General features: G+C 38.4%; 1 long non-coding RNA gene across 2 annotated transcripts; it reads left to right on the top strand.

Annotated features, from left to right (window-relative positions):
* Nucleotides 1-2,212: 2,212 nt before the first annotated feature.
* LOC103277623 (uncharacterized) lies at nucleotides 2,213-11,744 on the top strand. Of its 2 annotated transcripts, none has more exons than XR_505554.3 (3): nucleotides 2,213-2,328; nucleotides 8,878-8,995; nucleotides 11,183-11,744. It is a non-coding gene; the product is annotated as an uncharacterized LOC103277623 (long non-coding RNA). The 2 variants fall into 2 exon arrangements; XR_010003532.1 differs by lacking the exon at nucleotides 2,213-2,328 and adding an exon at nucleotides 2,453-2,589.
* The last annotated feature ends 16,093 nt before the right edge of the window (nucleotides 11,745-27,837 follow it).

The following is a 27,837-nucleotide window of genomic DNA, read 5'->3' as shown; positions in this document are numbered from 1 at the left end:
TTTGTGGGTCAATTTTTTGACTAAAATTTCCAGACTTATATATGAGTAAATACAGCATATACATCCCTGGTAGTTAGGGCCATCAAATGCTGTATGCCATCTCCAGAGGCAGTGTATTAGTTTACTGCGGATACAGTTATACTCGTCCTGCTCACGGGGTTCCCATAAGCAAATTAGCCACTCTGAAGAGAATGTGAACATCTATAGACTTTCAGTCTGATTCAGCATGGTTCTTCTCATGTTGTCATGTAGAGGCAGACATAAATAAATACATTAACTCATTTATGCAACATGTACCCATATTGAAAAAAAAATCTTCTGAACAATATGAAAATATATCTACAAAGACTTTTTTCTTCATCAGACCATACCTAACAAAATATGAGTGTTATCTTCCTTTTGTCACAATAAATGGGATAGCCTTTCTGGCAGGGAAAATAATTTTACTGATCTACCAGTGTTTCCACATGAACCTTTTTTACTAGATGCTTGTGTACAAATGTCACTACAGAATTATAATTAAATCATTTCTTTTTCATCTTTCATTGACAACAGCCAATAACATGCTGACATTCTTTTCTTCCACAATTGCCTGCAAATTAAAATGTTTTCCAATTTTTCTATTACTTTTCTATTACAGTATTTTCTACTAGTGTATGACAAGGAATGTGTCATTCAGTGGATCATCCTCAGAGGCTTAACTTTTTAATGCTTCTTAACTGCCTGCTTATTAAGTCTTTGGGTATGTATTTATTTAGATACATACACACCATTTCCATGCCTCTGTTTGCACCAAGTTAATTGTTTCTTACTTTATTTTTAAAAAAATATATTTCTCTATGGCCATGTCTACACAGGACCGATAATTCTGAGACATTTCTATCCCCAGAGTTGCCCCAGATCTAGTGCATATCTCCTGAATGCAGGGGCAGTACCCTGGTAGTCCAGCCCATTCCTATGCTGGCTTGTTCCCTTGTCCTCATGTCGCTATCACCACTCCTTGCCAGAAACAGAGCACCCTGCCAGCACCCAATGACTGCCTGTTATGAAAAATGTCTGAATGGGTTGCCCACATGATCAGCAAGGATGGAGTAGAGCAACCTCCTTGTTACTGGTCATTTGGGCACCCTATTTTGTCATCAGCAGACATGGCCCCACTGGCCAGGCATTTGCGAGGAGTTCTATGGCCAACTAGGAGTAACTAGGGCCAAACGGGGATAAGCCATCTCCTTCTGCTGTGCTGATCAGCTCAGGAAAAGGGTCATGGTGGCAGTGTCCATTTAGATAGTGGATCTGGTCCAAACATACCCGATCTTGTTGTCCTGACAGCTGCAGTGCCCCAAGATGCTCCAGAGGTTTTTGCAAACTCTGGACAATTGCTGTCCTAAGGGTAGAAAACTCAGAATTATTACTGAAACTTACTGTGTGCCATGTGTATAGTCAAACCTGGGTTTGAGGTGAATCCAATTTGTTTTGTTTTGTTCATATGACCAAGTTCTAGAATGCTGGATAAAAAAATGCAAAACACATAGAGAAGAGGAGAGAAAACAATGTAGAAAGATATGGGCCCAAAACCTAGAAATGTGATGTTAATGTCTTGGCTCATTTGTTGAGCCATATAGTCTAAAGCAAGTCCCTTCTTTTCAACCTCAGATTCCAAAACCTGTAATGTAAGCAAAGTGTATGCCATTTGCAATTTATAGCCAAGGTCTCAATTGTAAAGCATTTTGGGTATTTGTAAAATATGTTAAAAAATTATGTGAGCCATAACATGTTAAATTTGCATAACCAAAAATATGTGTATTTAGGCAATCAATTAGACAGTAACAGCATTAAAAAAACCATTAAATTTTTAAAATGTGTTTCTTTGTTCATAGCTGGTTAACCTTCTGTTCCTATCATCAGCTATTCCATCTTCCAAAAGAAATACAATCTTATTGGAATTAATTGAATAATAGTCTGACAATAGTCTTTGAATTATATTTATTGGACTCAAATACTGGAATAGGTACAATCCATCCCTAGAATGCTATTTTAACATTGTTACTAGTTTTATGATTGTATAAGAAAAACAGCTACATTCCAGTAAGAAAACACTGCCTCCCTCCTTTCCAGAGAGAGGGGGGGGGATTAAAAAAATTGTCTTGGCTACCCCCTTCTCTCCCTTCCTTTCTGAGTCAGTTTGTCTGTCTGTCTGCTTGTTTGTCTGTCTCCTCCCACCCCACCCACCCCCCTTCTTTCTCTCTTTCTCTTTCTCACACACAATATCTCTCTTTAGTTACTTATTTCTTTCCCCCATGGTCAGGTTGGCTGCATCTCCAAACACTTGTAAGTACTGTATGTTCTGTCATATCCTGAAGTCATGCATTAGCACCTTTTCATTCAGCAAAGGGTGAGAACAGATATCTTTTGGCAGCTGACAGCAGGGAGCAGGCAGAGAGGAGGGGAAAGAAGCGGTAGGACTAGGACACTGTGGTGGCCTAGTGGCTAGCATGGCTAATGTACCAGCTGTGAATAACCTCTTTTTTTTCTTATCCCATCCACCCAACAGATGTCTCTCTGTCATTGTCATGTCCTCAAGCTATCCTGGTAAATGATTTGTGCATTATAAGTGAGTCACCAAGGTGGCAATTGAACCTCTTCACAGCTCAAAATTGTTGATGTGTGCACTGAGAGTGAAGTGTGTGTGTGGGTGAGATGGAGGGAGAGGCAGAATGAGAATGAAAGAGGAAAAAATAAGGAGGGAAGGAGGGGATGAAAAGAGAAATGTCAAGGTTACCTTGTTTTGGCTGGAGACTCAAAGGGGAGGGCGAATTAACTGCTGGCACTTGGTCTTTTGGATCTCTGTGACAAATGCAGCCCCTTCCTTCCTCCCTGAACAGATGTAAATATCACTTTGAAAAATTAAAAAATGAAGAATGCAGTGATCTGCATTGTATGTGTGTTTCTCTACTGTGGAAAGAAGGCTAATAAATATACAGAGAGGCTGCAAAGTTTGCCAGTATAAATAATGTAGCATTTCAAAGTGTGTCAGTAAATGTAATTGAATTTTTCAAATGTAAAAATATAGTTTGGTTATAAATTGAAGTCATGCTTGACATTAGTTGGGCATTTGGAGATATTAATTAGATACTACTCACTTCTTTCCAGATCCTTTCTCTCTCTCTCTCTATAAATGAATAACCAGGAGACAAAATTAGTGAGCAGGAATGTTAATTTTCGCAAACGAGTGGCTTGATTATTTTTATTAGGGGTAAATAAGTGTCTCTCAAATCCTCACAGTGACTTCTAAAACCTGTTCTTTCTAGTACAAGCACAATATGGAGGTAATAATCTATTATAATATTTTGTAAGAATACTTATGCTGCATTGAACAAGGAATTCCAGGAAAAAAGTAATAATTGTCACCTTGGAGCAAAGGAAAAATAGCACACAATTGTACATTTTTACAGGCAGCTGATGACAACATTTCCTGTGACTTTGAACTTACTTTGGCTGTCAACCCATTCTGGCAAGCTTTCTGCATATCAATCAGACTGCGATATTTCTTGTACAACATTTGCAATGTAATTTTACTTATGTGATCTTTGTTTCTTGCTGCCATGTTCATATGTAAATATATTAAACAGGGCATTTGCCTTATACTGGAGATGATGCCCACAGTGTTTGTGCTGGGCTGCGGTGACCTCCATATATCTAGTAAATGCAGGATATATTTTCTCCTCGTTTCTGATCATCCAGCAGCACTTCATCTTGTTAATCAGGCTTTTTTGTTGCATCAGCTAAGCATAGTACTTGCTTTTCTTCCTTCCTGTATGATTTATATCAGTGGGATCTTATTAATCCTTCTTTGTTTATCCATATTGCAAAAGCCTAGCTGTCCAGATCCCTTCCTCCCCAGGTTTTCAACATATTTGTTTTTGTCCCACAAAGTTAAAGATGGGTTTTCATTCCTGCTTGCATCAGATGATTTTTCTGCACCTTGAATTGGTTCACTCACAAACGAAAATACAAAGAGAAATTACAGTAGAGTCTCACTTATCCAACACTCGCTTATCCAACGTTCTGGATTATCCAACGCAATTTTGTAGTCAATGTTTTCAATATATTGTGATATTTTGGTGCTAAATTCGTAAATACAGTAATTACTACATAGCATTACTGAGTATTGAACTACTTTTTCTGCCAAATTTGTTGTCTAACATGATGTTTTGGTGCTTCATTTGTAAAATCATAACCTAATTTGATGTTTAATAGGCTTTTCCTTAATGCTTCCTTATTATCCAACATATTCGCTTATCCAACATTCTGCCGGCCCGTTTATGTTGGATAAGTGAGACTCTACTGTATGGCAAATGTGATTGACAAGACACAGTTTTCAATCCAGAAATTCCTTCTAGATCCATTAAAGTGTCTTGAATATGGCAATTTTCCTTCTTTTCACTCAACAGCTTCATTCCTCTCTGTATCAGAATATCCAAGCCTAATGTCACTCTTGGGCCAGTGATCTGGGACCTCATCACATTGAGGTCCAATTTGCAGTCAATAGCAGAGGGATTCACCAGGCAGCATGTTGAATGCAGCAGGCAGCATGGGGACCCATCACCCTGCACCTCACATCACCCACATCGTCCCCTTAAACATTCCACAGGGGGAAGCATTGCCACCCAGCTAGCCTAATTTTTCCCTATGAAAGGAGCATCCTATGATGTTTGCAGAACACTGGATGCATGGAGCCCCACCTAAAGTAGCCCTACGTCATCTGATGAGCTCAAGCAAACTCTGTCCTGCTAGCATTTTGAAAGCTCTAGGGTTAATTTAATCTTCAAATAAAAACATGTTTATTAAATCTTTTGAGGCCTTAAAACATTCTTATAATATTTATGGACATGAGTTTAAACTATTTCAAGTAGTTTTAACTTACTAAACTGTTTAAGAGTAGTTTAATTTCCTTGAATTGTTTTATCTTTTTAATTTTTTATATTGATTTTATTTGTATCTTGCCCTGAGATCTCATGATGTGGGAGATCATAAATATTTTAATAAACACATGGCAAAAAACAGATATTCAAGACCTCTGTTCCATCACTCCTGACCATTGCAGAAACTTGGGCCAATATGTTCAATGCTGGGTCCAGAAGTACACCCAAATTGTAAACCTGTGCCTTCAGGGGAAGTGTAATCCCAATGTAACACAGGCCGAAACTCTATTCCCTGATCTCCTTTCCAGCTGGCAAGGACCATGTGTCTTATTTGGATTAAGTTTCAGTTTGTTTGCCCTCATCCAGTATTACTGATACAGACACCTTTAGACCAGGATAGCCTCCCTGGCTTGGGATGGAAAGGAATAATAGGGTTGGATGTCATCCACATATTAATGGCTCTGCACTCAAAAACTCTGTATAATCTCTCCCAATGATTTCATGTAGATGTTAAATAGTATGATAAATGAAACAAAGCCCTGAGGTACTCCACAGGCTAATAGTCATAGGAAACACACAGAAGTTCATTTTCTGTGTGTGCCCCCACCCCCCAAGGAAGAAGCAGAGCCATTGTAGAACAGTGTCTTCAAGTCCTAACCCAACAAGGTGATTCATAAAGATACCATGATTGGTGATATCAAAATCCACTGAGAGGTCCAGCAGAACCCAGTGGGATATAATCTCGTCCAGTTCCCTGTGCAGGTTATCTACCAAGGTGACCAAAACTGTATGCAGTATGGCTGCGCAAAGCTTATGAGGTCCTCTTCATAATTTGGAAATGTGTATGATTCGTTAATACAAATCTCCAAAATACTAATTGGAATAGGAACCCTCCAAAGCATTATGAAATGAAACAGAAGCCTCCAAAATGTATTAGTAAAAATTTCTTGTTTTGGAGCATTTCAAGCTGTGTTTTTCCAGTGTAACATATTCCATAATTGTCTGAGGTGGGAGAGGGCAAGGTGGCTGATGTGACTGACAACAACAGCTGCATGCAATTCTTTTCCTTGTCAGCCAATCACATGGTTTTCTGCAAAGCTGGTCTCCTCCCCTCAGCATCTATAATTCTTTGTGGAGTTAGTAGGAGAGAAAGACGTGTGCTTAAGAGATCCTCTCTGTGTATTTGTTGAAACTTAAACTTAGTATAATAGTTGCTTTTTGATAATTCTCTTACTTTCTGTCCCTTCATATCCAGTCTATAACCTTCATCTGTTGAAATTATCCAATCCCAAACTTACATTTTCCAAATTCCCATAGCTATACTCTCTCCCTGAACTTTACAGCCCTTATCTTCCCCTCAGTTCCCCTCAGTTCTTAAATCCTTCTTTTATCAGCTTAGTGTGTGAGTTGTGTACAGCTGTCCTATTATCTCTCTCCCACACCCCAATTTTTTTTAAAAAGTAACAAAAAAGCCTTTTGTTTATGTTTGTAGCTTGGTGTCCTGTTCCATATGTTTAAACTGTTACGATTTTCCTTGCTGTTTTTCTGGCCTGTGTGTGTGCAAACTCCTTGCACCACATAAGCAGGTAGCTAGTGCAAACACCAACATATTATATTATATTATATTATATTATATTATATTATATTATATTATATTATATTATATTATATTATATTATATTATATTATATTATATTTGTACAATGAAGTGTGGGATAGGTACTGCTGGGTCTGGCTCCAGTGGCCAGGCTTCCAGAGGGAGAGGGAGAGGTTTTGTTTCTGCTCTAGCCACCCCAACAAAAATAAAATGCACCTCTCTTGGTGCTGCTGCTGTTCCTGCTCCTGCTGTTGAGGTAAAGGGACAACTTGCAGCCTCAATTTGGACTGGAAGTGCCCATTAGTACCTGTTGACAATTAGAGGCTAAGGAGGAGGCAGATCTGAATCTGCCCCTTGAGAGAATTGAGAAGTTTTTGCAAGAGCTGGAAGAAGGGTCTGAGGGGAATTTTCAGAAGGACTCCTCCCAAAGCTCTCCTACATGTGGGCGTGTGTCCACAAATGGCAGTGGGTGGGATGAGGGATGTGCAGATGATGAGGCTGCCCCTGGACCTCTGGTGCCTGAAAGCCTTAGGTCTACCATCTGGAATCACTTCCAGAGACTGCTAGACAATCCCACACATGCTGTGTGCAGCAGAAGGTGATCAACGACCTTGCCCTGGAATTGAAGGGTCTCATCCCTGCACAGACATCCTCTTGAAACACAACTGGGACTGTATCTCCCAGCTGGTCTCTGTGCTCCAGCTCAAATAATTTTTGAAATGAAACCCCTTTTAAAAATTCCTAAAAATCAGTGGATGACCAAAAATTTCTGAAACTTGGCAGGCTTAAAGTTGTAAATGTTGCCTACAAGGGTGGCAAGTTTAATTACGAAACAAAATGGGACCCCTTCCGAATCTTTACGAAATGAAGCGGCAGACATCTGAATCTCCAAAATGAATTACTAACCAGATTTCAGCCGCTTCGCACACCTCTAGTATCTAGCTACATTATGAATCATTATTGATCACAGAGAAAAACTTACAGCATGCAATATAATAGGTATGTGGAAGGAAATTGATATTTAGAAGGAAGGATAGTTATCTGATTTTTTGTCTTTGTTTGGGGGAGGAATATTTTCTGTTACAATGACATATGTCAGAGAAAGGTTCCCTGCAAGAAAGAGGAAAAAAATTGGAATAGCCTTTAGGGTTAGGAGTTACAATAACTGAAAAGATGTTTAAAGATACTGATTTTATGAAACATTTTCATTAGGGCCTCCTTACAGTTGAGCATGTCTCCACTCTAATCCACTTTAAATGTTGTGACTATCTCCTGCTGCATATTGGAGCTTGTAGTTTAGGGAGGCTAGGGCTTCTCTCGATGAGCAGTTTAAAGGCCCCTCCCTAAAGCATAAACTCCAGAATTTTACAGGATGTAGTCACGGCATTTAGAGTGGATTAAAATGGGAAAATGCTCAAGTGTGAAGAGGACCAAAGTTGTTGTTTTTTAAATCTTGTGGTGCCATCCAGGCCCATCCTTCATTTAACTCCCTATACATTGTGAATGATTTCTATTTGTTGCGAGGATATATAGCAGAGGTGGGTAAATTACTGCTCAACTTCCCATATCTCTATGTTTTGAAAAAGCATAATTTGGGGGCATTTCTTACCCCCCAAATATATAAACAGTTCACCTAATTGTTAAATATGTAAAATACACCATCCTCCCTGCATAGGCACTTCAATATCCCATACTACCCCCAATTTGTCTCTGTACTCCCTCTCAAAATGGCAACAGGAAATGACACAATGCCACTTCTTATTGCCATTTTGAGAGAGACTGCAGAGAAAAAAACCGAGGTAATTTGGTTATGTGTATATATGTAAATGTGTTTCATGGGGAAGTGGGGGGAAATTGTCCCTGGGTTCATATGCAGTTGCCCACCCTTATACATTAAATAAAGATTAGAAAGCATATTTCAGGTTTGTAATTGCCAGGGCACATAAGCTGAAGGTTACACAGAAATCTTTAACAGCATAACAGCTGAGAATAGGGCAGCAGTCACTACACCTTCCGTCACATTGCTCTCAAAGAGCTGTTTGCCCAGAAGCAGATAGAGAGGGAGGATGTGTGAAAGGGTTGGGACAGGAGCCAAATGAGAGGACAACTGCCTGCACCCCCCTACAGAATTACAGTATTGTTAGACAAAGGCACAGTTGTGATCTATGTCTAATTCATTATCAAAGCTAGGGAAAGTTACCTCTTGGACTACAGTTCCCGAATTTTACAAATGAACTTTTCAAGATCTTTAAAATAGAGGAAATAAAGCCAAGAAGATTCTATATCTATGGGCGAATTCTTATGCTAATTTGAAAAAGGGCAATTCTTACTGACACTTAACATTGCTTTATCCTTCAGGCACAAGTGGGTGGCTCTGGTGCTGTGAACAAAGGCGAGGAATGAAGAGTTTACTGCTCATTCGTAGTGACATAACAAATGCAGTTGCTATAATTTTAAAACAGAGGCATTTTTAAAGGTAACAGAATTCGTTGACCTTTGTCTTTTGAATAGGAAACTATATATATATATATATATATATATATATATATATATATATATATATATATATATATATTCCTCTATAGCTTTTTACAGGAAAATGTTGGTCTGACTGATCCTAACAACCAGAATTTACACAGCAATGGGTAAGCCTAACCCCAATAATCATATCCAAAATCTGCTAAATTGCAAGCTTCTTCCATTTGGGATTCTAAGCACCATCTCAGCTTCCTTGGTGATTTCTCCACCTCCTCACTTCACCCACGGACACTAGCGCCAGATGAAGTGACACTGAGTGCATATGCTAAGTTTTATTTTCCTTTTTCTGTGGTGCCAGACATAAGCATCTTAGAGCAATCACTTTAAATCATGTCTCAATCAACCCCAGCTAAAGCTTCTGATGCAAAAGATTATGGCGGTTTTAGGGAAGAGAGAAGGTTTGCTTTGAATACATCCTCAATTTTGTAATCAGATTTAAAAAACCAGTTACCATCCAAGAAATAAACAAACAAAACAAACTAAAATAACAATTTTGATTGGTTGATGCTACAGTGTAGCTGTACCTATGTAGCGTGTACCTATGAATGAAGTAAGAAGGATCTAAGGCCAGAAACAAGAGAAAGTGCCATGGGGTAAAACCCCAATTAAAATTTAAAAACTGTGATTTTGCAGAGTTTAAAAGCCCCAATAGTGTTATTCATTGCTGCACCTATTTTAACAACTTGAATATATGGAACAAAGGATTAGCAACTTTTCCCCATATTTATTTCCATGAAAATTCTACTGGAACCTATATAATTATTGAATTGAGCAAATTTCATCTTCAAAACCATTTCTTTTTAATGATGAGATTATTCTGTCTATATAGCACAGTGTTCTTTTGAAGATAGGAATAGGAAAAGATGGCTTTGGTTAATATTGCTGTGATTTATTTGTTTATTCACTTTTCATTATGTATTCATCATATCTGAGCAGGCAGATTCAGCACCAGAGAAGCTGTCAGAATGGAATTTTCAATCTGTACTTACATGTGTGCTTACATAAATGTATATGTGTGTGCAGATAGATAGATAGATGTACTAGTAATGAAAGCAGTATGTACTGACTGATCATAGTTTAGAGACATCATATGTGAGATTTCTGGGATATATCATCCTTCATTGCTGTATAACATTTCCTAACTTTCTGAAATACTTTTGTTCAGGAGTTGTCTTGCCTTTAAAAACATAGTCATTGCTTGTTTAGGTTCCATACAAACATCCACAGGATTACAAATGTGGAATCTTTTCACAAAGTCCCTCAGGCTATTTAATGGTCTCGTGACATTTTTGCTTCCAAGCTGCTGAACTGCAAGCTTAACAGTGTTAAGGTTAGGTGGATCTGCTGGTTCATGAACAGAGATTGCTCACCAATGGTTGCTCTTCATCCTAGAAAAAAGTGACTATCTCTGCCTTCTGTCCTGTGCTTGGTGTTGTTTAAGATCACTATAAATCACTGAGATGATGGTATAGAATGCATGCTTATCGGATTTGTAGATGACACCAAATTTGGGGGTGGGGTAGTTTTAAACCACTACATCTTTAGAGCAGGCCTGCACAACCTGTGGCCCTCCATGTGTTTTGGACTTCAACTCCCAGACTTCCTATTGGAAAAGTTGGCTAGGGTTTCTGGGAGTTGGAGTCCCAAGCACCTGGAGGGCCATAGGTTGTGCAGGCCTGCTTTGGAGCCTTCTTAGCTAACTCTTATACAATTCAATTGGAACAAAGCTCCACAGAATTAGCTAACTCTAATTCCCATCTAGTGTAGTGGTTTAAGTATTGGACTATGATTCTGAAGACCAGGGTTGAATCCCCACTCATCCATACTGATGCAGTTTTTTTTTTTTTTTGGTAGAAATTAAGTTTCAAACTATCTTTTAAAGAAATCCCATTTAGAGTGTGCCATTATAGCCAAACCTGGATGTCCATTAAGTGAAACAAGATCCATCTTCTCCAGTTAGCCTCATTTGCTCCTTCTCACCCCATATACCAGAAACCACACAGAGGCATCAGTTGAAGGGCTGTCAGGGAGAAGTAAGTAGAAATGACAGATAGTGCTTTCTGAACTGATTTTATGACACTTTGCCCTAAAACTCTAAGAGAGTTTCACCTGTGTTTTCATGCAGATGCTGAAAGACATACGAAGAGGATGGGACCTTGAGGCACCCCATTAACCAACTGTGGAATTGATTTCACCTGACCATTAGTGGGCATAATTATAACACCAGTTTATAATTCTTAGCTCAACGTTGACAACTGGTTCAGAAGAATACCATGGTCACTGACAATGAAACGTCTCAGAAGGCCAAATAACTGATAAAGTTTCATAACCTAAGTTGTACACTTACCAAGGGTGTTTCCTTCCCCAAACTAGGCATAAAACCAAATAAAAATAATGTAGACAGCTATTCTAGCAGTGATGGTTTGTTTAAAAATAAACATATGAAACAAGCAGAAACAAAATTTGCTGAAATTTAAGGACATTGCTCAGATTGCAGATCCCTTATTGCTCTGATAATTTGGAAAGTTTGCACAATTTTCCAGCTATCCAGATGCATTTTTAACCCTTGACCAATAAATAAACAACTTTCTGAGATGTTCTGACTAACAATGACATTGTTTTTAGTGACTTTTTCTGGAGAGTATAATGAGTGGCAAAATATTAATAAAAATCCATAAATGGCTTTATTTACCATGTACGTTCTGTACTTAAAGTGAATAAAATCACCTCTGAGGAAACATCTGACTAAGCAAAATAATGGTTATGCATTTGTGAAAATGTTTAATGAACTCCTCAGTTAAAATGCTGATATTTTAGAGCCCATTACGATGTGTGTTAAATTAATTTGAGGCTACATGGTTGAAAGACCTTTTTCCTACTTGTCTTAATATAACAAAATAATTTACCTTCGTTAGTGAGGGGGCAAAGTCATACATGGTCAGGAATGTTGGAGGTACAACCAAATGCAAGAACTCACAAGTGCGGGGTGGGGGGGGGGGGAGTAAAGCTCTTCACAAATCTTATCTCCATAATCATTTATCTAGTGTCAGTTCAAAGTCAGGGAACTTGCCAAAGATCAAACACATTTTTTCTTTAAACTGCATACTGTAAATATTCTGGCTGGCAATGATTTTCTGTTTCTTCCTGTTCTAAAACATACATATTTACTACCCCTGCAATGTTTCAGGTTGTATGTATAAGATGTGGGGTAATGCATCACTTGTCTGCAGAGTAAGGTATTTCAAATAATAGTATGGAATCCTCTGATACTAGAAGCCAGAGGAATCCAATTATCTTTTTAAAATGCACAAACAACACTCTCTAGATCAGGGGTCCCCAAACTTTTTAAACAGGGGACCAGTTCATGGTCCCTCAGACCATTGGAGGGCCGGACTATAGTTTTAAAAAAAACTATGAACAAATTCCTTTGCAGTGCATACTGCACATATCTTATTTTAAAGTAAAAAAACAAACAAAACAGGAATAAATACAGCCTCAATGTTAATCATAATCATAATAAAAATAATAAAGAGGGTTGGAAGAGACCCCTTGGGCCATTTAGACCAACCTCCTTCTGCCTTTATGCATCAAAAGCACTAGCAAAGCACCCCTTAATAATTAATTATTAATTAAATAATAATTAAAATACCATTATAAACAAGCAAACTTTGGAAGGCATGCACCAGGCGAGGGAGGAGATGGGAAAGGTGCGCACCTTTCCCACCTACCCCGTTCCACACCCACCTTCCTTGGCGGTGGAGGAGGGAGCTGCTCCTACAGGGGCCAGATTAATGACTTTGATGGGCCGCATGTGGCTCCTGGGCCTTAGTTTGAGGACCCCTGCTCTAGATGTACAGAAAGCTCAAATATTGGTAACCTATCAAAATGATCCTCTAGGTGAACTTCATAAACTGTTCTGACCCAACAGTTGTGCTGCTTAATGTACTTAGGCACACATGTTTTATTGATATATATGTATGCATGTGTGTGTGTGTGTGTGTGTGTGTGTGTGTGTATATATATATATATATAGGCTTCTATATACATATTTTCCATATGGATTACAATTAAACAATATATTTTAAAATTAAAACATTAATTACAGTAGAGTCTCACTTATCCAACGTAAACGGGCCGGCAGAACGTTGGATAAGCGAATATGTTGGATAATAAGGAGGGGTTAAATAAAAGCCTATTAAACATCAAATTACATTATGATTTTACAAATTAAGCACCAAAACATCATGTTAGACAACAAATCCTCAGAAAAAGCAGTTCAATACATGGTAATGTTATGTAGTAATTACTGTATTTATTAATTTAGCACCAAAACATCATGTTTTATAACAAATCCACAGAAAAAGCAGTTCAATAAATAGGGCCTCTGGAAGTGTAAGGAGTCAGATATGGAGAAATAAAGCAGCATTAACTCAACAGTTTTTCTTCAGGTTCAGTCCTACTTTGTGAGCATACTGTCGTTTTAATCTCATCTGCTTTCCCACTGCCCTGGAGTACTTGAGTGCTTAGGATATGAATGCCTGACCATAAACCAAAATAAAGGGCAGGTATTATTTCTCTAAAAGGGAAAGAAGCAATATTATGTGAACACTAGAGTGAAAACAGCCATCCCTTCCTATAAGATGAATGCAAGAATGTTTTGTAGCTCATTCAGGGCTCTCACCATTTCCTGTTCAGCGCCTGGCAAATGGAGCAGCCGACTAAGTGTTGCTGCTTAGAGAAGTTTCTCTATGCAGTAACATGCAGAGCCCCCCCCCCGCCCCCCTCCTCCTCCTGGCGAGTGGAGTAGCTGGCTGCGTGTTGCTTGGCAACTACATGCAGATGGCCTTCCACTCCTCCCAGCGACTGGGGAAGCCAAGTGTTGCTGTTTAGAGAAGTTTCTCTATGCAGTAACATGCAGGGAGCCCTCCGCTCCCAGCGACTGGAAAATCCGAAAGTGTTGCTGCTTAGAGAAGTTTCTCTATGCAGTAACATGCAGATCCCCCCCCCCCCCCTGCGCCTCCCGGGGAGTGGAGCAGGTGACTGCGTGTTGCTAGGCAGCAACATGCAGACAGCCTTCCACTCCTCCTGGCGACTGGTGAAGCCGAAAGTGTTGCTGCTTAGAGAAGTTTCTCTAAGCAGCAACATGCAGAAGGCCCCCCGCTCCCCCCAGCGAGCAGAGCAGCTGATTGAGTATCAGCAACATGCAGAGGTCCTCCCGCCCTTCCCGACGAGTGGAGAAGCCCGCTGCATTTTGCCAGGAAGGGCGAGACGCGGCAGTGCAGGCTGGATGCTCCGATGGGAGAGGCCTGCTGTGCTAGAGCAACCACTGAGCTGACTTGCGTCGGATAATACGGTACGTCGGATAAGCGGAAGTCAGATAAGCGGGACTCTACTGTATTTGGTAAGTTCAAATAATAGTTTGTGGAGTTCATATTTTAATGTCAGCTTATTTTATTTACACTCCCCAAACAAGCATGGTAATGAAATCACATAGGCCCTCCTCATTTTCCCTGCCCTCTTGGCATAAGGACACTGCCGCCCGCCATGTCCTTATGCCAAAAAGAAGGAGGAGGAAGGCACAGAACAGCTGAGAGCCCTATGGAGCACTCTCAGCCACCGCCTGTCTTGCCCTCCTCTTGGCATAAGGACGGAATAAGTGGCCCCATCCTTATGCCGGGAGGACAGCTCAAGGAAGGCACATGGTGGCCGAGAGCCCTCTGAAGCACTCTCAACCACCGCCTGAGCTTCAGGAAGAAGGATTGGGGCAGTTGCTATGTGTCTTGCCTTCCTCTTGGAATAAGGATGGGGCAGCAGCCTGAGGATGACCCAAGCCTTGCCCTGCCCTCCCCCCCTCTCCCAAGCCCTACCCCTTGTGGGCCTGCCCCATCCAGTGTGTGAATGGCCGGCCTTCCGGCCTGGCCCAGCCTTCCCAGCCAGGCCCCCAATGTGGCCCCAAAGCAAAAAAAAAATTGCCCATGCCTGGCTTCATTGCAAAAGGCCACTATTACATGACTGTCAAGCAATCATAGACAGCAGATACAGACTAGGATGAGTACCTTCACACCTCTTTTCATTTACATTTGCCATGGTCATACTTCCACATTACCTTTGAAACCCTGCCATTCCAATGCCTCGTAATATTTTTGTGTATGTTTTGTTGTTTATTCATTCAGTCGCTTCCATCTCTTTGTGACCTCATGGACTAGTCCATGCGAGAGCTCCCTGTTGGCCATTGTTTTATTTTTCCTCTTTTAAAATATAAATATTACAGTTTTAGCAATGAAAGTGCAACTCTCCAATCAAATAGTGACTGTACACTGCATGTATTGGAGAAAGTGTTTGTAAAATTGGGTACAACAAACACATACATACCGACACATATTCACATAAAAATAGGGCAAAGCAAGATGGGAGCTTGAAGGATCTTAAAATTGAGAGACATTGAGAGATTGGTTAATAATAGGAGGACAAATTTATCTTGTTAAGTAGGTGTGTAAAGAACCTTCACTTCATTTCCGAAGGATGTTCTCTCACTGTGAAGCCATTATAGATATACAAATAATATTTTGCATGATAATTGATTTGTTAAAGAAAAGTAAATGTCCCCTTAGCTGCAAGTTTAACTGAATCAAATTCCAGTGATACCTATTGGAAAGAATCAAAATCATGCAGGCTTTGGCATGCAGTTGAGAGACTTGGAGAAATTAGGACAAACAGGAAAGTTGTAAGAACATTAGGCAATGGTAAGCTTAACCCAGAATTAGGACTACACCTGAACAAAAATTATAGTGACTGAAAATGATGGAAATTATTTAAGTCATAAGAACCCAGCATTATGGTGGATGGATAGGAAGACAGAACATTCAGTAACTGGCAGTGGATCATAGGTTTTGGGTTCACAACAGTATTTCTGTTATTTGCAGTTGGTTGATGGGTATATCAAGTGGACTGGTAATTTAAAGGCTCATACATAGAGACATATAAAAACCAGGAATTTAAATTTAAATGGTAAATAATATCCCAGGATATTATTCAGCCCATGATCCAGCAATTCTTATGCTTTTGGAACTTCACATATGTGGCAATTCCTTCCTACTTGCCCATACAATAAGGAAGGATCACTGCATGGATACTCACATCCAAAATGGATTTTCTGTTTGAAGAATTTTCATTTTGATGCATCTAATATTTTTTAATAGATCCAGATTTTTCAATGCAAATTTGAAGCAACATTGAAATTGTAGTTCTTTGAATAATATTGGAAGGCCATTCATACACCCAACTTGCCATGTTCTTCTCTTAATCCTGTTGCTACACCATCACTGAGGATGGTGTGACTTACTGCTATGGTTATTTCCTTATTCTGTCATGAATGAAATAAGCAATTACACCTATACACAAATATACTATTCACATTGTTTTGCTTTTCTACCAGAGCTCAAAGTTAAGGCAGTGCTAGGGCATGTGGAGCCCCCATTTCAAGCATTCTTGACATAGGGTTAGGAGCTCCTTGTGAGACTCTTAAATGATAACTTAGCTTGGATATAAATCTGGCAATGCACTAAACTTTGACATTCCCATCCATTTGAGTCATATTTTCTGGATCTTACCCCAAGACCATTCTCAGCAATCCTTTTTCCATCATTGCAATCTGCAAGGATCCTGCTTCCACTCTGACCACCCACATTAGAGTGATATTACTGACAAGTACAAAAAAGGTGTTCCCTAATGAAGTTGAGCATATGCACTAAGGTCATGTAGCAGGAAGAGCGCCTCAATCTTTGAAGTCATTTGCAATTAGGGGGAGAAGTAATTGAATTGAATTCCTACACTATCTCCTCCTTCCATTTCTATCTCTCACACATGGACATTACCTATGACCCCATTTAAATATTAATAAAATGCAGATTTTAAATATTAAAGGCTTTACATTCATGTTAATGAGTACTGTCAATCAATTCAGGCTAAACATGCAGCTAATTTCAAAGTTAAGACCAGATGTTCAAAATTATTTTATCATTGGGGGTTGGAACTGTAAATCTAGAGGTAAGAAAAATAATGATCTCTCCTTTTAGAAGCTCACAAGAACCAATATTGATGTCATTCAAATACATACCAAATTATAATTGTTTTTAAATAGCTATTTCCAAAAGTCATGTTTGTTCAGCAGTGATCTATTAAGAATGCTAATGTTGATTTTTTTTTTTAGGGGAGGGGTTTTCCCCCATTCTTGTCTTGGTAAGACAGAATGTAAGAGAAACATGAAAATTTCAAGTTTTGTTAAATGGAAATAATAATGTGAATATTGTGTTATCATCCATATCTAGCAAATACGTTGCAAGAAAGTGAAGACCATGAGATAAATAGATTTTATTTTCTGTACAGCAGTTCAAATACTAGATTCCAAAATATTAAAATTATTTATCAGCTCTCATATTTTAGTAATGCATGAAAATATCTTTATCCTTAAGGCAGGCACAGGCTTATTTGTATATCACCTCGTATATTATGGAAGTGGAACTCTTAATAGTTATTGTGTAATAATCTTCACATATCTTCCTTTCCCAGACAATAAAAACATAATTCGATCTGCCCATGTTGCCATCTAACTGTGTCTTCAGAAGCTAAATATTGTATTCTTTTATAAAACTAAATTATGCTGGAATTATTATGTCATTCAACAGTTATGCCTGAACAGAGCAGAAAGATGTGTGTAAATTATGGGAATGCAAGCAGAACCTGTGCCAAATCAGGAACTCTGATAATGTCAGATATTTGCATTACACTGGAATTTCTACTTGCATTCAAGTGAACATAAGTAGAACCTCCCTTTCAAATCTTTTAGATCATCCCAGAGTGCAGTAGAGTATACTGGGGCAGGGCCAACATAAAGAGCCACTTGTCCCTTCCATGTTTTTCTATATAATGTCTCAGCATAGGTTCTAAATAGGACACTGGAGGTGATACCCAAATGAAAACTAACTGATGGCCTGATAGTTTAAAAGAAATTCATCAAAATGCTGAAAGGTATATGCTAACTGATGGGTGATAACAAAGAATATATTTTAGCCCCTTCATAATAAGGAATTTTCTATGGTTTGTTTTGTAATCAAATAATCAAAATCTATTATTTCTTCAACCACACTTCCTTAATTAGTCGATGTTGGTTACCTCGATTAGCAGTGACCGGTTGTAGGCAATTTGGGGAGGGCTCAACTTTGAAATTCCTAGAGATAGTTACAGTTCTCTAAAATCTTATTTTTTTCTTTGTGAAATGGAAATAGTTGTCTTCTACCCCAGAAAATACTCTCCTTTACCCTTGTGTTATTTTTGGTCACCATTGACCAATCCTGGATAAAATGAAAAGCACATACTTCAATAGGTTCCTTGGTCAGAGAAGCACTGGGATTTTCCCAATTAGACTACTGGAATGCATTTATCTCGAGCTGAACTTGAAGATAATTTTGAGGCTGGTGTAATTGCAGTTTGCAGCAGCTAGACTGCTAATAGAAAAACTCTATTAAACCATATGACAATGGTTTTAAAGGAATTGAACTGTTTTCCACTATGCCTTCTGTATGAATCTGAGGAGCTGGTGATGGCATTTTAAACCATAAAAGAACTAGTATCTAGATCAGTGTTTCTCAACCTGTGGGTCCCCAGATGTTTTGGCCTTCAACTCTCAGAAATCCTAACAGCTGGTAAACTGGCTGGGATTTCTAGGAGTTGTAGGTCAAAACACCTGGGGACCCACAAGTTGAGAACCACTGATCTAGATATTTAATGAAATGCCTTTCTCTTATACACCTGCCAGAGCATTCACATATATCCTGAACAGCCTAAACTCAGTATCAAATTGAGAACAATACTTTATGCAGGAGCACAGCTGAGGGCATTCTCTGCTACAGTGCCCCTGTTGTCGAATATTCTCTCTTTGGAGGCTCAATTGATGTTTCACCGGTTTTATTCCAATGCTAAGTTAGCAAAGGCTTTAGAGACTCATTCTAGATAGATTTTGTTTGTACACTGCCATATGATCCTGTGTTATAAGATGGGGTAGAAGAATATAAAGGAATTAGTAAATCACATGTAATATCTTTAACCACAGATATACACTAAATGACCCATAGTGGGATCTTCTACTGAGAAGGTACAAGCATGATGAAACATAATGTTGTGTTCAGCCACATGACACATTAAATGTGTGAATGACTGCATGCAACAACAGCTGCCCTCCTATGATAAAGTGCCCCAATCTCCAGTTTGGACCCTATTTTTGTTAAGATCATAACACAAGGGAGAGGGTTAACCCTCCCCCCTCCCCTGTCATTTGCTCATAATCATGCTTTGGTTCCTGGTTTTCGAAGAAATATAATAAGCATGATTAGTCATAAAATCATGGATAACTTCATTCACCCTAGCAAAGAATCTAGTACATCATTATCATATTTGCGTCCTGATGCAAAAAATTTCACTGATGCTGTCAGGGTATTTAAAGATAAAGACCCACACGTGAAAAAATCTTTAATAAAACGTCAGTTTTCATATTTGGATACACATTCAAATTTGGAATGTTTCGCAACACTTTTGATGAAAGAGTTTTGATTAAATTGGTACAATTTTTTGCCTGGTTTTATCCTTAGTTTTCATATCATTTGTACAGAGTAGTGCCTTAGTAGAGTATGACTTTTACTCTTAGAATAGCCATAGTTTTTTTGTTTTTTGTTTTGTTTTGTTTGTTTGTTTGTTTTAAAAAAAGGTCATCAGATACATTGAGATGGAGTTAGAATTGTATATACAACATCCACGTGGGATTCAACTCAGAATGCTCCTGCTTTGCAAAAGAAGGATTTTTGTTCTGATTCCCTCTGTAGCCTACAGTGCAATTTCTCACACTTTTTGATGGGTCCTCAAAGTTTGAGAGCAGGAAGGACAGATTGTTTCATCAACTGTGTACTCCAGCATTAAAATTTCTGAATTAGAAGCCTTCTATTGACTGGTTGAGGAAAGGATTCCATAGAGACAGGGTGAATTGACTTTCAACTGTTTCCAATCTGATCTTTAAATTATTTACTTCTGAATCATAGGTACAAAACTAAATCTTTTTTTCTCAGATGCTACTGGTGGGCAGTCAATAAATCTCCCAACTTTCATTGATTGATTAATTAAATATATTTTAATGTGAATTTTTCTAAAGTAAAGTAAAAAAAAAAACCAGATTGTTTTGGTTTGATGCTGTATGCTTTTGTCAATGCAGGCTTTACTTTAAAATAAGATAATCCCACTTCTTCTTCATTCAAAAGAGCATGCTTATTTTCTGACAATGTTATAATTGCATTTGCTATTTTTATATGCATTAAAATAGTTTAAAATAAAATAAAATAAAGTTTTCCCATTAAAACTCAAATCTTTGCCTACTTACCTATACATACACTACTGAACTCAGAGGGACTCCCCTCTGAAAAGACATCTACATGATTGCTCTGTAATTTAACCAGGTAATTAGTTGATCATTGTGACTCTAATATAAACACATTCTGCTCTTACTAGAATTTCCCACTGCAGATCTAATCCTTTATAACAACTATATATCTATCTATACATGCATAGTGTTGAACTGAGCATGTAAATTCCTTTTCAGCTAATCAAGAGAAGCAATTAAGCACCAGGTTCCTTAAATAGTATTCTGTCACAAGCCTTCATGTTTCCATCACTGTACATATGGCCCAATTGTTTACAGATTAAAAAGAAGGAATGAAAGAATGAAAATCCCTGCTCAGATGTTAAATCAAGATGTTTTCTTCACTTTCAGATGATGGGCTAGCTGCCAACACTTGCAATGAGAAATTTAGAGGGTTTATATAGATATATATTAAAAAAATAACAACCCTATAACAAAAACCAAGGCATATCTCATGTTTGGACATTATTGCATGATGGCCCGTCAACATCAGGAGGAAGAGAAAAGAATCTGTTTTTAAGGCATATGTTCAACCCTCTGTAGAAAGAATACTCCCGGGTAAAGTGTTCTTTGTGCATTTATGTTGGGGGAATGAAAGCGGGGATAAAACTGGTCTTCGGTGTGAATAGGTAGCATGACACAAACAGAGAGCCACCTGCCAGTGATAACATTTGCCCCATAGCACCGTCTGGCAGCCAGAAGCTCACAATGTTAAACCAAAATGGATGCTAATATGCATTATGGTATGATGTGACAGTGAGTCCAAGGCCTCAGCTATTTGTGTGCATCACTGACAATTTGAAATCACTCTTTTGAACTGGCTGAAGATTTCAATGGTTCATAAAATACAAGATGACTGGCACCAAAATGTAACCTAAAGTCCTATTCCTGTGACTGTGGAAAATGTAAATTGTTTACACTATGGATAGGTGTGTGGTCTGCTTATTTCTCATTTCGGTGTGAGATGGCATGGTGAGTGACTAATTTTAGAGATGAATATTAAAAGCATAAATATAAACAAATCTTCATTTCTTAGAAGTTAAACATTAGACCAATTTATTTATTTAATTTTTACTTCCCTCCAAGGTGCTTAGGTTAGTGTGCCAGTCTTTATTCTGACATAATCCTGTGAGTTATTTGGGGATGAAAGATAGTGAGTTATCCTAAGTCATTCAGTGAGCTATATGACCATGAAAAAATTAAACTTAATACTTAAGTTTTAAAACTTATCCCCATCTGTGTGCTGAAATGCTTTTACAAAAAGCAACAACCACAACAATTCTGCATGTGTAAATTAATCATAGTCAGTCCTCCATGTTAATGGGGATTAGGGGTGCAAGATCCCCCCAAAAGTGTAAAAAACTGAATATCATAACACCCCCCCCCCAACAATATATACTACAGATTCTTCTCCCCAGCAGTAGCACCATCCTATACCTCCATTTTCAGTCTTGGCAACATGATGCGTCTGCCAGCTTGGCAAAGCCCATCTGCCTTTCTCCATACTGAAGCCACCTCCTTGCCCCCCTAGTGCTCCCCTTCTCCTGCTCCCATTCTACCAACAGTAGCTCCCATATCTTTTTCTGACTTAGCAACACATTGGTCAGATTTGCAAAAAAAATTAAAATAAAAACTGACACAAGCAGAGGGATCACAAAGCACTGTCCAAAACGGGTTTGTGTACGTTGAAGTCTTCTGTTAACACCAGCTTTAGTGTTGTGGGAAATGAAAGATCTTTGCAAATATTGCAGATGTATTATATTATTAAGGTCCAATTTCTTCTCTTCTTCCAGCTAAACCTCTACATCTTCCTAAACCGGGGAGGGGGATAAGATGCCATTATCTGGTCAAGTGGGTGGCATGGAGAAATAGGTTTTCTTTCCCAACATTCACCTTTTATTCTGGAATTGTCCTCTTAGGGAATTTGTCTTTGTCTTTTTGTGATGTGGAAAACTGTTACAAACAGCCAAAATGTCATAGAAATGCTGCAGCTTCAAAATTCAGAACTCTTAATCCAGCTAATTTGTTCTACAAAATAGAGGGTGAAGTAAAGGCTTGTAATGCACCTCATTACTCTGAAACCTCATTTTTTTTAGAAGCTCCCTTTCACATCAGTGATGTGGGAGATAAAATGCAGCCCTGAGACCAAAGAAGTTTCCGAAGGCTGTTTTGTGGCCCTTAACCCTCAGATTTTCCAGATTACCTTTTCCCTGCCCACGCAAAATCAAATTGTCTTTCCAGAGGACCTTTCAAACTACACACATATGCACACATACTATATACATGTATTCCATTCCAACTGCAATAGCAACATGCTATGGAATCCCAAAATTTGTAGTTTTGTGAAGGTACTAGAATATTCTGGTTCGGAATTCAAATTTCGCACCCCCAACTATAATGCCCAAAAACTGTAAAATTTGAAATGGAATCACAATGCCACAAATTTATACTGTAGTGTGAATGGGATCCAAGTTTACAAGTGGCAACTCCAAATTTTCCTCATTTGTGCGGGACGGGAGTGGGAATTTCGCCAGGAAAGGTCCGCTTCGCCAGGAATCGCTTCCTGGTGCCCTTCAAGAGGGATTTCGGGGACACGTCCTCCTCGTATGAAAGCGACTGGCTCTTCCTCACACACAAATCAAAGACCAATATTGAGGATTTTGCCTCAGATACGTGCCTACAACACACATATATCTTAACCATCCTATAGTTTACACTGCATTTATGGTCCTCTTTTTGAATAACAATGATAATTTAAATGATAATGATAATTCTGTTTTAATTGTTCTGACAAAATTATAAAGGATCCTGAAGTTTATAATTTGAAGAAGGGCTTTTAGCCAGAAAGCTCTAGTGCTCAAACAAGCAACAAATGTCAGGATTCCATAAAATGTTGCTAGAAGAGTTTAAATAGAATCATAGTGCTATTATTGTCTATGTATCTGTCCTGCTTTAGGACATTTTTAAAGAAAATTAACCAACTCCCTTTACTGTGTTTTAACCCAGGGAGTCACTTGAGTTTTTTTTTTCCTTCTGGTCACTTCCAATTTTGAAAATCAGCTTTTTTTTCACAGCCTAAAAAATGGGTATATGCAATGGGGATGTGGTTACATCTCATAACACTTATATGATGAATAGAGAAGTTCAAACTAAAGCTTTAAAAGAATTAGATTGTAAGGGTGTGTATAGGTAAAGTTGTGTATAGAGGTATCAGTGTAGGGAGGGCATCTTCTGAGGTTTGGTACAAGCCTCAAATCATTGTAAACTGCTCACTTTTGCTTTATCCTAATAACTTGTGGTTAACTCCTGGAATGGAGATACAGAAGAAAAACCCACTAGCTGCTGTAGCAGATAGATGAGAATCTCCTTTGCCTGGACTAAACATAGTTCAGTGGATATAAAGAATGTCAAAACATTCAGGGGGGGGGGGGGCAAATAAAGACAGTGAATCCTGCACTAAGCTTGAGACAAGTGTGATGTGTATCACAGATCAGTCCTTTGAACCAGACTATTTCAGAATGGCTTTGGTTAATCATAGGTATTCCTTTCCAGGATATAAAATAGAATGGAAAAATTCAGAATATTTTAGAAGAATGTTCATGCCTGATAAAAAGGAAATCTCATATCAAAACTTTACTTTAATGTTTATACCAATTATGTTTGTTTTTCATCCAAATTCTTGTTTCTTAAAATCTAAGTAAATGTGCCATTATTTCTTTGATTTGTAATCATGAGAATGTTTTTAGGTAGAACTGGTATGTATTCATTCCCTGATCCAGAATACAGGCAGTCCCCTGACTTATAAAGGACTTATAGTGAAGAACAGGGGTGAGTCACCAGGAAGTGAGAGAAATATACCCCTAGGAAGGGAAATTAATTCCTGTTAGAGTTATCTTGTGGAAAAGGTATCTCAGCTGAACCTTTATCACCAATTATTGTTTCGACAACAAGCCAAAGTTTTCAAAATCCAATTATCACAGGGACAGAAAAGTGAGGTGAAATCTTCTGAACAGGGACACAGATAGCAAACCTTCCCTATGTGATCCAAAGCTTATATGTAACTCCAAAGCTGGTGGTACACTTTAAAATGTACCTGTTCCAACTTACAAACAATTTCAACTCAAGAACAAACCTACAGAACCTTTCTTGTTTGTAACTTGGGGACTGCTTGTACATACTGTTTGGGGAATGGAGTCGTAGCCATGTGCCCAGCCTCCCACATAGCCCCATTTCAGATTTCCCATTTCATGTCTTCCCTTTATTACAGAGGACTTTAAAACAAGCTGCCTTTTTCTGTTATTGTGTGTGTTGTGGATTTATTGGCTGATGTTCTGACATTGTAGTGAAGGAATCCAGTTTGTTCTAGAAAAAAACAGCTTGAACAGCTGTCATGAACAGGTTTAAAGCTCTGTAATGTGGCAAAGATGAAGGAGGCCAATGCTGTGTGCACCTCTGCCTTGACCTGATTAAAGAGAATATATTTCTCTGTAACCAGATAAAATTGTGCAAATAGCAGAGGTATAAAAATTGTGAGCTCACTGAAATTATTCAGTTTGAATCTTTCTTTTGATTCATGAGAACATGAGGTCAGTTCTTTCTTTCAAATGAAAATTGATATGGTGGAAAATCTGTGCATTAATTGTGCACATAATTTGAAATGTGTGCATTTTTACACATTTTAATGAGTGATTTCTTTGCATCACCAGTGTTGCACCCCAGACCTGAAGCCACCTATGACCATGGCATCACACAAGAGTCCAGAATAAAGGCATACAGTTTATTACAAAATCATTCTAAAGATATATAGTAAAAAGCAGGGATATGGAAATAAGGCGTAGAATCCAAAAATTCAGCAATCAATTGTCTCTTATAAATCCAAAAAGAAGACTGTCCAAAGATAGCCCCAAAATATAAATCCATAAGCAAAATTTGAACAAGAATACAAAAAAGAACATGAAGAACTTTCAGAATGCTTGAATCCCAACACCAACTTGAAACAGGAACTAGAGAATCCAGACCTAGCTGTACTTAAAAGCCATGTTGCCTGAACTGAAATCAGAGTGTCCGTCAACTCCTAGTAAACAGGCATGAAAGCATTATGTCTGCCCCGAAATTTCTGCTTCCCACGAAACCGTGTTGAACTACAAAGCTAGCTAGCTGCTCTAATCTACAAACTTGCCTCCTTGCTGAGGTCAGTATCACCAGTTACTTTCCCATGAGAGTTTCATATCAATTCATCTTTGTTAGAGAGGATTCCAACTCCTGTGCCTGGCCTTGAGGTTCAGAGGTAATTATATTCTCAGGCCTTGCATCTGTGCCTGCATCTCTACCTGACACGTTTTCACTTTCTTGGCCTGCATCAGAAGGAATCCCAGGAAAGCCCACACTCCAGTCTGACTTCAGGGAGCCCATCAGCCCCTGGCTGTTGTGATTGCTGCTGAACTAAAACAACCAGTTGTGAAATGAATTGAGTTCAGTAAATGGACCCAAGAAATGTGAATGGAATCATTTTTATTTAAAATGAATTGAAATTAATTTCTCACCTCTTGTTAGTAAATACTTAATTGTTGTGTCACTCATTACCCAGATGGATTAACTATGGAGGTACTTCTGAATATATCATTCCAAAGTTTGGTTTAGAAAAATAATCCTGAAGTAGCCCCACCTATCTACCAGTTCAATGAAATCAGGCACCCTTAATGAGGTTATTTTGATTTGAATATTATGCTGCTATAATATGAATAAGGTGATATAAAATAATTAAAGTAAAAGTAATCTTCCAAAACCTTCTATTCAGCCAGAACCAAAGTTATCTCCTTTCTTTAGACCTGCCCTAGCTTCCAATAAATCCTTAAACTATTTTAGAATGTACACTGCTGATGTTTAATTATTTTTTTTACATGAAAATCCAGTTTGACTTGTGCGGCAAAACAAGAAATTTTGAACCCTGTGTGAATTATCAAGGAAGGTTGTCAAGAAATTAGCTTGAAGTGGCAGGAGACAACTAGCCTCAGTCTTCAAAATTCTGTTGCAAATGTTAAAGAGCAATGGGTGCTATCTGCATTTGTTTTTAACCAACATTTGTGTAGCTGTGATGTCCCTGGTAATGGTTTATCCCATTTAACCACTTTAACAACATGATGAGTAGCAGTTCAGGTGATCAAAAGTCCAGTTCTGTTTTATACCTCAACCACCTGGCTTTCTCTTGCTGACCTGGTAGACATGGTAGACATTCTCCAAAATTACCCAAAATGCCTTCTAAGGGTGTGGGAAGCATTTCCCACCTTTATGATCACATTATTCCATTCTACACATTCAGATCAGATCATCTTTGGTCCAATCAAATACATGCCCACAAATGTAATGTTAAGGTTAAGCTCACTGTTTTTGGTGTGGGGGGGGGGGGGGTAGTTTCCTGTAGTTAAAAGGGTATCTCCTGAGCCTAAAATGGTTTAGGAAGACCTCTGTGTCTAGAGCATGTGTGAAGGCATTTGGGGGTAAAATACGTTTTTGGGAATTTTTGCAAGAGCAGGTGTAGCGAGGGGGGGGGGGGGGGCAGCTTGCAAAGTTAAAGAGGACAACTAGCCTGTCATAGTTGCCCATCCTATCATTGAGAATGATTTGTTGATTATGTTCTTGGACAAGTGAAATATTTTCTCTGATTCTCACAGAGCCTTTTCCTTATTGAATATAACAATCAGCAAAATCTTCATTAATTACTGTGGGGTTTGGCTATTGCCCTGTAGATGCAAGGGAAAATCCACGTGTATTAATTTAATAAAGGCATGATTGTATCAAGTAGAGCATTGAATGGTAGATCTATAAAAGCATGAAGTATTTTTGGTGATAGAGACACAATGCCAAATAAACACAGAGTTCATTCTATTCACTGAAATCTGCATGTTGCTAGCATTATCTGAGAACTGTTTGCTATGGCATCTATGTTTAATACAATGGGCCGACCATCTGTTTTTACTAAATATAGCCAAGTTTGTTTAGCCTAATTTTCCAGCTATTTGAATATCCTAGGTTGCTACACTTGTCTTGGATTTTATTATTATTAAATAAGTGGCTGCATTTACGCTTTTGGAAAACCAAGCAGGGCAGAATTTTAACCCTGATCCAAACAACTATTTTAGGAAGATGGGATAAATAAAACAGAAGATCAGGGAGCAGCCCTGGAAAAAAATAACATTGATAAAGAAAATGAAATGATGCAGAAAATGTTCCAGGGAAGGTTTTCAAAATGTATAATAGCTAAGAAAAAATAGAAAAGTAGCACTGAAATGCAGCATAGGTATTCTTGCAAAAAAGACAGT

Source organism: Anolis carolinensis, chromosome 2 (genome assembly GCF_035594765.1).
Source record: "Anolis carolinensis isolate JA03-04 chromosome 2, rAnoCar3.1.pri, whole genome shotgun sequence".
Lineage (NCBI taxonomy): Eukaryota > Metazoa > Chordata > Lepidosauria > Squamata > Dactyloidae > Anolis > Anolis carolinensis.
The sequence above is the reverse complement of the archived record's forward strand: the minus strand, read 5'-3'. Positions and strand labels throughout refer to the sequence as shown.